This window comes from Zea mays, chromosome 2 (genome assembly GCF_902167145.1).
Source record: "Zea mays cultivar B73 chromosome 2, Zm-B73-REFERENCE-NAM-5.0, whole genome shotgun sequence".
In the NCBI taxonomy this organism is placed as follows: Eukaryota; Viridiplantae; Streptophyta; class Magnoliopsida; order Poales; family Poaceae; genus Zea; species Zea mays.
The window spans coordinates 90,011,265-90,022,329 of record NC_050097.1 but is presented as its reverse complement, the minus strand read 5'-3'; the positions used below and the strand labels follow the sequence as shown (position 1 = coordinate 90,022,329).

The following is an 11,065-nucleotide window of genomic DNA, read 5'->3' as shown; positions in this document are numbered from 1 at the left end:
GTAGGGTGCCTTGGGTGAATCACTTGCACAAGATCTTGAAATCGAGGGTAGAGGGAGACGTGTTTGGTGGGACCTCAACGAAGGGAAAGGAGGACTCATCAAAGGTTACATCGCGAGAGATGATGACACGACTATTGGAGAGGTCAAGACATTTGTAACCTTTGTTGTCGGATGAGTAGCCAAGAAAGACATAGAGAATGGAATGGGAGCGAGTTTGTGGGGGCAGTGGTGGACAAGTTAGGATAACACACGGAGGTGAAAGTAGGAGGGAGGTCACCTATGGAGGGCATGAAAGGGAGTGAGAAACTATAAGGTTTTGGTGGGATGACGGTTGAAAAGCAGGAGGCAGTGTGAAGGGCCTCCACCCAGTAAGGTGGGAGGTGGGACTAAAAGAGGAGAGAACAGATGATGTTGTTGACAGTGCGCAGGACACGCTTGGCTTTCCCATTTTGCTATGAGGTGGAGGGACACGACATGCGAAGGGAAACACCGTGCGTGAGAAAGAAGAGGCGGGAGGTGGCATTGTCAAACTCATGACCGTTCTCACATTGTACACTTTTTATGGTAGTGCCAAACTGTCGGGGACCATAATTAGGGGTACCCTCAAGACTCCTAATTCTCAGCTGGTAACCCCCATCAGCATAAAGCTGCAAAGGCCTCATGGGTGCGATTAAGTCAGGGATCAGTCCATTCGAGTGACTCGATCATGCCTCGCCCGAGCCTATCCTCGGACAAGGGCAGCCGACCCCGGAGGACCAAATCGCAAGGGCATTTAACGCAAAGGTGACCTGACACCTTTATCCTGACGCACGCCCCCCGGCAGAGCCGAAGTGACCGCCGTCACTTCACCGCTCCACTGACCGGCCTGACAGAAGGACAGCGTCGCCTGCGCCACTCCGACTGCAGTGCCGCTTGACAGAGTGAGACTGACAGGCAGTCAGGCCTTGCCAAAGGCACCATAGGAAGCTCCGCTTCGCCCGACCCATGGCTCGGACTCGGGCTAAGTCCCGGAAGACGGCGAACTCCGCTCCGCCCGACCCAGGGCTCGGACTCGGGCTAAGTCTCGGAAGACGGCGAACTCCGCTCCGCCCGACCCTAGGGCTCGGACTCGGGCTAAGTCCCGGAAGACGGCGAACTCCGCTCCGCCCGACCCAGGGCTCGGACTCGGGCTAAGTCCCGGAAGACGGCGAACTCCGCTCCGCCCGACCAGGGGCTCGGACTCGGGCTCAGCCCCAGAAGATGACGAACTCCGCTTCGCCCGACCCCAGGGCTCGGACTCCGCCCTGGCCTCTGCCGACGACCTCCGCCTCGCCCGACCCAGGGGCTCGGACTCGGCCTCGGCCATGGAAGACAGACTCGACCTCGGCTTCGGAGGAGCCTCCACATCGCCCAACCTAGGGCGCAGGCCAGCCACGTTAACAGGAAGCGCCATCATCACCCTACCCTGAGCTGACTCGGGCCGCAGAGAACAAGACCGGTGTCCCATCTGGCCAGCTCCGCTAGATAGGCAATGATGGCGCCCCGCATGCTCTGTGATGACGGCGGCTCTCAGCTCTCTTACGGAAGCAGGAGGACGTCAGCAAGGACTCAACCGCTCCGACAGCTGTCCCTCCTCCAAGCTCCATCGCTCCTCCGACGGCCACGACATCACACCAGCTGGGTGCCAAAATCTCTCCGGCTGCCACATCGGCATGTACTTAGGGCGCTAGCTCTCCCCCGCTAGACACGTAGCACTCTGCTACACCCCCCGTTGTACACCTGGATCCTCTCCTTACGCCTATAAAAGGAAGGACCAGGGCCCTTGTTGGGGGCCTTCGGCTTACGAAGGTCCTCAAAAACAGGATTTAACAGTATTTCTGGAGTATAATGTGTGAACAGGTATCTTCGGACTCGAGTCGGTATCACAGTAGGAGAAGCCCAAAATAATACGAAGGTTGATACAGCGCCGAAGATGTGAGCGGGAAAGCTTCGGCATGGTAGCAGAAAATGAAACCGACTTAAAGATGAAAAGGCTATTCAGACCTCGGTGGATTACTATAGAATTATTATCAAATGTAAAGGGCATGAATGTAATTTTGTATGGGCTGTGTCCCGTGCCTATAAATAGGTGAACAGTATCCCCGTACTGTTCACGCTGACTGGACATTTTGCTTTTGCGTCACACCTGTACTTTCATCTCTTTCCAAGCTGAAGGTACATTTGTAATTCGATGTCATTTCTGTTTCTTCATAATAATAATGCAAAAATAAGTTGATTATAATATATAATTGTCTATGTTATCCTTCATATTCCTTATGATTCGTTCTTCGTTATTATATGCTGCGTTAACGAAGGTGCGACCTTCATAACCTTCGTCTGAAAGCCATTATGTCCTAAGGGAAATAATTACTTCGGAGGACGAAGGATTTTACCGATTAACATTTTCTGTGTTGCCTTGTTCTTAACTCATAGCACTTGAGAACAAGTCCCCAACATTGGCGCCCACCTCCGGTGAACTCACTTCCACTCTTTGAGTTTTTTGAACACCTTCGGCGATCATAAACCTTCGCTATGGCGCCGAAGAAAGCTCCAGCAACTGGGACTGCAGCTCTGCAACCGCTGGACCACAATCAGGAGACAGTCTCCCTTCGGGAGGCCCGAAGCCAGAAAAGGAAGGCTGTCAGCCCGACACCACCAGAGGATGAGATAGATCAAGAAATCAGAGACATGGAGATGCTTCATCAACAGGTGCAGAGGAAGAAAGAAAAGATGGCCAGGCTAGCTGAACTGCAAAGGCAGATAGACGAAGCCTCTGAAGAAGTTCGTCATCTTGCTCAGGATGAGCAACACCGAAGGCCTCAGCACCAAGACCTTCATCAGGAGGGTTTCCTCAACGAAGATGACTGGTATGACAATTTCCATCATGGGAATTTTGTTTTCGATGATGCTTCTCCTCTGTCCGCTGAGCTGCAGGCTACACCTTGGCCTCCGTCCTACAAGCCGCCTCAGCTTCCCATATTCGATGGCCACTCAGACCCGAAGCAGTTTTTGATGAGCTACGAAGCAACAGTATCTTCGTATGGTGGAAATGCTGCAGTCATGGCCAAATCTTTTGTTATGGCTGTCAGGAGTGTTGCTCAAACCTGGTATTCTTCCCTTCGACCAGGAACGATCACTTCATGGCAAAAGCTGAAGGATTTGTTGTTAACCAGCTTTCAAGGGTTTCAGACGAAGTCGGTCACTGCTCAAGCTCTATTCTAGTGCACCCAGGATCACGAAGAATACCTTCAGGCGTATGTCCGAAGGTTCTTGCGCTTGAGGGCACAGGCACCAACAGTGCCAAACGAAATTGTCATTGAGGCCATGATCAAGGGGCTTCGGCCAGGACCTTCAGCTCAGTACTTCGCTAGGAAGCCTCCTCAAACTTTGGAGAAGCTGCTCCAGAAGATGGACGAGTATATTCGAGCCGATAATGATTTTCGTCAAAGAAGGGAGGAGGCCTTCAGGTTTTCTAAAATGACCAGGGGCTTCGGAGGAAGGTTTTATCCGAGGCACGTTAGGTCAATCCATAACTCTACTCAAAATGATGATAGGGGGAGCCAGCAGCAAAGGCCACAGTGCTCCTCCCAAGCTTCGGGGCAACAGCAAGGCTCCTTCCGACCACCAGCTCCAAGAGGCAGAGGCGCCAGGGGCTTCGGCGGAAGATTTGGAGATCAACCAAGAAGAATCTTCTGCTTATTCTATGGTGAGAACAAGGTCCATACCACCAGGATGTGCCATGTTACCATCCAGAAGTAAAAGGAAATAGCCGAAGCAGCGGCGCAACAGGCTCAGCCGAAGCAGGTCATGCACACTGCTTCGTATCATTCGCCTTACATCCCAGAATATGTAGGCAACCACCCTGTAGTTTCTGTTGCTTCGGCGAGTCAACCTCAAGCTTCCTGGCAACAGCCTCCGCCTCCACCACCGCTGCAACAAGGTCAACAGCCAGAAGGGAGCCAATATGCTCCACACCAAAGGGACTTCAGAGAACAGTCCGAAGCTCGTACAGTCAACAGCACTGTGCCAGAGTCAAAGCACATCTATTGACAAATATCCTACCTTGATAGCAGCTTTTTTCATTCAGTTTTATCTTCTGTGTAATAAAGAACATTTTTCAAATTTCATGTAATAGTTTCGCTGTTTGCCGCAAGGAAAATATATTTTCACAGGCTTAAGTCGTTGAAGCTTAAAGATTTGTGATAACAAGGAAGACCTTCGAATTATCAAAACATTCTTCGAAGCAGCAAAAAGTCGTTCTAAGGAACACAGAGTAAGTTTGCTGAAGTCACAAAAAGCCGTTCCAAAGGGAGCACAGTGTAAGTTTTCTGCTCCAAAGTCGTTCCAAAGGGAATGCAGAGCTTACAGCGAAAAGTCAACGCTGATACCGCCTAAGTAAAAGGTGAAGCGCGAAAAGTCAACGCGAATACCGCTGAAAGTAAAAGGCGAAGAAGCTCCTAAGGGAGGCTTACAGCGAAAAATAAACGCTGATTCCGCTGAAGTAAAAGGCGAAGAAGCTCCTAAGGGAGGCTTATAGCAAGATTATGTGTTTCATCGCAGGGATGTGCGTGTATCTTCGGAATAAATACCATCATACATATCATAACATCATCACATCACTAGGTATATGCCCGTGCTTCGCTACGGAGTCAATATATTATATTAAAATACATTAAGATATAGAAGCACTAACTGGTATTTTATGCTCTTGTCAGTATCTTTAAATAATTAAAGAGGTTACATACCTTAAAAATATATATGTATGTCCCCGTACTTTGTCATGGAAATTGAAAAGGAAAATTGATAAGTACTTTGTCATGGAAATTGAAAAGGAAAATTGACAAATTCATGCGGCCTTTTATTCTAAGATATAAATATTACAAAAATAAACAGAAGTAACCATGGTGAGATATAAGGCCGACCATCCGCAGATCGGATTCACAACATCCGTCTTCAGTCCACAACCACCTCCGACTTCTTAGGCTTTGACAATAGATACGAGCGAAGAAACGATCATAAGCTGACTTATATGAATACTAAATCGTGATTATTCTAAAAAATTAGTTACATTTAAATCGTGATTGTTTCAAATAATAAAATGAGATTCATTGACAACACATACGATTCATTAAACTTCTGCCCCGACGATGAATTAGGACTGCTCCCACTGTTTGTCTGGCAATCACCACCATCCACCACAGAAGAAGCAATATCCTCCAAGGCCACACTCGGGACAAAGTCTGCAACTAAAAGCCTAATACACCGAACAAATCCATCATGTGTAGCAAAATGCAGTGATGTTCGACCACTCAAGTAATCTGCCCTAGTAACCTGAATCAGCCAAAAAAGAAACAAACAACAGTTAGCACTTACCTTGTCCTAACTAAAAAATGTAGCAGAAAAAGGTAATATGTTAGGCGCTGTCTTACATTGCATCTGAAGAGAAGAAGCATCTGCACCACCTCCTAGTGCCCATGCCGACACGCATGCATCAGTGCAGTCTTGATCCATCATTAAAACAATAGCAACCAATCAACAGACTATTTGATACAGATAAAAACTAAAGAATGAACAAAAATATAATTCCTATCCCCCGTGCAGAAGTACCAAAAAGAGGGCAAACCCAGTGTCAGAGGCTCCAACATAAGTGGGGTCTGTAGAAGGGATAAACCGAGATAGGCCTTCCCCACAAATGCGGAGAGGCTGCTTAGAACTCAAGACCTGCAGAAGTGCCAAAATGAGCTATGAAAACAACTTGGTTCAGCTATAGCCATAAATGCATAACAGATTCAGGTTTTGTTATGCCATCGCTGAGCAGAGCAACATAATTAGCCACCTAAAAACTGAATCTTGATGCCACAATATATTTCCATGGCATAGGAGTTGACAAATTGGCCACTTGTGCACGATAAATATTAGCATTTGTTCAGTTTGAACTGGCAGAAGATAGCTGGAAGACACAGATGAGAACTTTTGAACCCAGAAAGCGCAGAAAGATCTACCTGGCCGCAGTAGTTGCGCGCGTTAACGTCAGCGCCTTTCTCCAGCAACATCGTGATACCAACCCAGGCCACCCAGGGCAGCAACTGCGCCTGCCAGAACAGCATAGTTTCTGTTATTGTCGGTCGACACACTTGCAGATGCTGACTCCGTTGGCCCAGCATCGGCCTTCACATCACTTGCTGCAGAGCCTGTGGTTGGCGAGGGTTGCTCTCCTGAGCTGGGGCCCTGGAATCAATGTTACATCTTGTGTGAGAGTTTAATGTTTTCATAACCCTCCAGCAACTAAACTCCTACTCAACATGGGCATACATATAACACAAGTAAAGAGTTCATGATTCCAAGTACGAAAATTTGTAAAACACAAGCATCAACAAAGCAGAAGAATATGATTGAGCCCATGTTGACCAGAATGCTGTGGGGGGGGGGGGGCTAATCGTGGACTAATATGAACTAATAGATGGTGATTGATGAGTAGAACTCATTAGAAAAAAAGAATGTTTAATTAGTCCATGTTTAGCCTATTAGCCAATGACAGACTAAACTTAAAATGGTAAATGATCAAGGAAAACAGGATAAATGATGATTAAATGGAAACGGCTAGTGACCGTGTAGTTTACATGGTGTGTAAACAGATTACAGGGCCGTTTACGACAACACTGGATCGAACATAAGAGAATGCTGCCCAATTCAATGCTGAGATATTGTGTATTTGCATACCTTGCGTGCGAGCTTCTCCAGCTCCTCTTGTTCCACTTTCTGCAGTAAAAATCAAAATGCAGTTGTCATTCCATCATCGTTGTTATTTTCAATAGCTTTGTTAATGCCATGAACATTGTATGGTATTATTTGAAGCTTCCCATCATCTACAATTCTACATCGTACTTCAATACAGAAAGAAGACCATTCTCATCTTCATGGTAAGCAAGAATTTAGAATAGAAAAGCCAAAGTAAGTATGATATTAAAACAATAAGTAGTCGTGTTTGTAGCTTACATAATAAAGGTCCCTCTATGACTGCAAAAGCAGTAATGTTGACATCCCACTACGACGAATAAAATAGTTGCCTGAGGTACAGTGTGAAGTATATGTTCAAAGAATGACAAAGCATCACCAAAATTTGGCCATGAAATTGGACAAAAATAGCCACAATTTAGCAGCCAACAGTACAGTGTACAGATGAAATCATTAGCCTCGGATTCAAGATAGATCAGTGAAAACTTTAGCTCCCAAAGGGAGCTAATGGATAAAGTGCCACTCTTATTTGCACATATAAATAGGAGTAGTTTTTTGCTTGCTTTGAAATGATGCCTCAATATTTTTGAAAAGGAACACAGTGAAAGATACACAAAAATTAATTTGGTGGAATGAAACTTAATATTTTTTTAAGACTTCAAAGATCCTAGTTTGCTTTCCTATTCACTTTGAGGTAGAGGACAACCTTCACATTGTCATAGTCACTCTTGTTGACTTGGACCTAAAAGAAATATATTAGTGTGATTTAAGAAAAAAGTTGTTATAACAAAAATGTCAAGTTCAAACAGCTAATGAAATCGCTAATTTCAAGGGTGCATACCTTGATTTGCAGCAGGGTACAATCATTTATAAACTAAGCAAAAGGCATCTACCAATTGAAACAACTCTACCACAAAATTATGAAGAATATATTTGTTTGTATCCACTGTCAACTCTGAATCACAAGTCAGCAGACAAGTTATTATCACTGTCATCGGTTGAATTCATGTTTAAATTCATGCTATGTGTCTTCTCCTCCACATGTTGATCATCCGATTTGTATGCCCAAGATGAGCCCACTTTTGCTGGAGCAGAATCCCCACAAAGGTCACTGTATCCAGGTATTGTTGCGCTCTTCACTCTTTTAAGGACCTCTTGTAGCTTATCTGATATAAAAGGCTAGGAATTGGGAATAGAGTAGCTATGTTCTTTCGCAAAAGTCACTGTCCAACTTCAAGTTCAACAACATTGTCGTTTGTTAATCTCTCATTTTCGATAAATGTGCCATGAACTGATTCTAAGTCAATAACATAGATGCTGAATGAAAAGGCATGGATATGCATTTAGTAGTAAACCTAGCAGCCTAACACAGGAACGCACAACAAAACAAAAGTATTTTAGGCGATGCTAGCTGCAACTGCTCGAAGGTGAACTCTTGGAACATAGGTTTCTAGATGTGTCATTTTGTTCTTTACTTTAGTCCTAGGTTTCTAGGCATTCATAAAGCCTTTTCTTTCTCTCTATTAATAAAAGGTATTAATCTAGGAATGAAAAATGTCATCTACAAATAACCAATTGCTATATTCTGGAGACTCTCACTTATAAATACTTTAAGAACATGTTATTTTCTAAATTTCTAGTTTGCCATGTTTCTTTGTTTTGGTTTTGATGACACCAACCATGAGTTTTATGTACTCTGCTTATTGCAATTCTTGACCTGGGAACCATAGACCAAGGATTTTTTGTCAGAATTAATAACTTACCTAGCAATTAATTTTCCAAACCACATAAATACAACAAACTGTTGTTTTGATATAAAGCATACTAACCTTGTGAATATCAGGTTTATCAAGACTTATGGGACACATATCATGGAGTCTCCAATCATGTTTGGAATATTGGAGTGGTTGGGTAAGTATGCTTCTCCTCCCCTTTTCGAACAGGTAACTGTCAGGCCCTATTTGGAATAACGGACATATAATTTTTTTCACCATATCAAGAGAGAGCGAATTGATACTAAGTCATATAAAAAAATATATACATCCTTGATTGATGTTTCAGAGTAGCTAGAAAGATGCAGGTTATTAGAATGCTGCACTATCCTGACAAAAACATCAGGCACCTGTAATGAAATGGATTAGCTTAGAGAAATTTTGGCCCAATATATGACAATGCAAACTGAATACAAAAAGAGTTGTACCGTGCTCTTGCCATCCTTTGCCTTCCGAAGTATTGGGGAGTGGTTCTTCCCATCAGAAAGTAAAAATCGCTAAGATTCTCCAGGTGCAACTTAAGATTAGTAGTTGAAACTGTTGAAGAATGACTTTGTTTAACACATATGACATCCTGACCTCCGATCCAGCTATAGTCCAGGAAGCTCCTCATGTTCGTCGACATTTCGGAGGTGGTAAAAGGGCCACACGACGTCCTGGGCCATTGGCTGGTGAACACGACGAAGCTTGTGAAGGAGGGAATGAAGGTCAGGATCCAAGTGAAGTTTGCACTGCTAGGATATGAAGGACAGTCGCAGGGTGACAGTTTCATGAGCTAAGTCTCTGTACATAACAAAGGCTATCTATGATCTTTGTAGATTTCAGGATTTTGGAAGAACATAGGATTATGATTTAATACTGGATTTTTTTTGGAGTTGACAAGAACTGTGGAGGCTAGTCGAAAAATAGACAAACCACCGCTCTATTAAGAATGCCCATGGAATTCCTGTGACAGTCTGCAAGCATAGACAAATCACCTTTGTTATGAAGTTGCAATGCTTGAATGAAGGACCCCCTTTGTATTGTGCACTGAACTAAGGCAGATCTTTGTAGGCATGACAAGCACCCTACAGAATGGGGCCATTGCACATTAGCATAATTCCACATTGCACACAAATTGGTGAAATTAAGAATAATAGAGCCCTTGTTCTCATCCAATCTGCTTTGGTGCTTCCTATCTCCCCCAATAACTTCCTATCAGGTTGACACAATTTGGAATTAAACCTACACGATCATATTTAACCACCGAGCACCCATTTCTAGACACGAAGGGTCACCTAGCGACCTCGATCAATGCAGGAGAAGAGAAGAAGAGGGGCGAAGCCATGACACCAAATTACCTTTCGAAGAAGAGGGCCACCTTGAGGGCATAGCAGAGGCTGGACTCCTGGTGCTCCAGATATAGCTTCGGCCCACGCCAACATGATTGAAAGGCAGCACCCTGCTTTATCAACATATGCTCGGCAGAGCTGCCAACCATTAAAAAAAGGAGACTGGAGTACAAAAAATCCATGTTAAATCATCCGTTTATAACCCCTTGTGCTCCAGATGTATCAGAAACAATTGAAAGATATGGTGAGGTGCTCTACAAGCATTAATATTCATGTCATACAAATTAACTTTAACTATATACGAGAAGCATTAGAAATTTGCCTTAACTTACCCTCCAAACCTAGCATTCATGTCCATTACATTGCGATGCTTGACCAATTAAATGGGAAGTCACTGAAATATACTTCTGAAATGAGCTGTTTCCAATACTTTGTATCAGCTTCAAACTTCTCTTTGTTAGAAGCAGAATCATCAGGTACACTTGCATAGCTAACATCAAGTCTTTCAGGCCATGGAACAGGCCAATTATATCTTTCATCTGAAGTGGTAATGGCAGTTGTGAAAAGACAACTATCAAGAGGAGCATACCTGCAAAAGAAAAAAAACAAGGGCAATGGTATACATGACATTAGATAGAAAGATTGAATAGCACACATCATGTTAACACTATTTATCAGTGAACCAGTAAAGTTATATTCTCAGCTCAAGCACGAGATGTTTATGTCTCTATACGCAGGAATTTTTTATCTTCTCAGCTCAACTGATCATGCTAATTATGTGGCTTGATTGCACCAGCCCAACCTCGTGTCATCGTGGCAACTTTTTCTGCAGTGCGCCACTGCTCCGTACGCTTACGCCAAAACGGCTGTCTGCTCACAAGTACCGCATCGGCATCGCAGTCGCGACTGCCAGTATACAGCACAGCAACAGCGCACAACAGGAACCAGGAAAGCACGAGCTCCCGATAAAAGGAAAAGGAGACCATGATCAGCCCATTCTGCTAGTGCTCACCAGTACGCACGCCGTCGCGTAGAAAATCTCAGGAACCCAAACAACCGATGGAATTTCACCTGCTCTGCTCGCCGTCGCCGGCTCCAGGCCTTCGCTCTTCGCTGCCCCAAGCCCTCCGCGTCCCGCCGTCACCCGCCCGCGCCGCGATGCTGGCGTGGGCCGAAGCGGCGCTCGTGCTCGCCTCGCCATCCCCCACA

At 44.9% G+C, this 11,065-nt stretch overlaps 1 long non-coding RNA gene across 1 annotated transcript; it reads right to left on the bottom strand.

The window, feature by feature from the left end:
* Positions 1-5,026: 5,026 nt before the first annotated feature.
* On the bottom strand, positions 5,027-10,525 carry LOC109944010 (uncharacterized). The gene is made up of 9 exons (XR_004856259.1): positions 9,866-10,525; positions 9,503-9,592; positions 8,954-9,211; positions 7,015-8,875; positions 6,739-6,777; positions 6,021-6,246; positions 5,626-5,739; positions 5,448-5,519; positions 5,027-5,349 (listed from the first exon to the last, which is right to left on the bottom strand). It is a non-coding gene; the product is annotated as an uncharacterized lncRNA (long non-coding RNA).
* Positions 10,526-11,065: the final 540 nt, after the last annotated feature.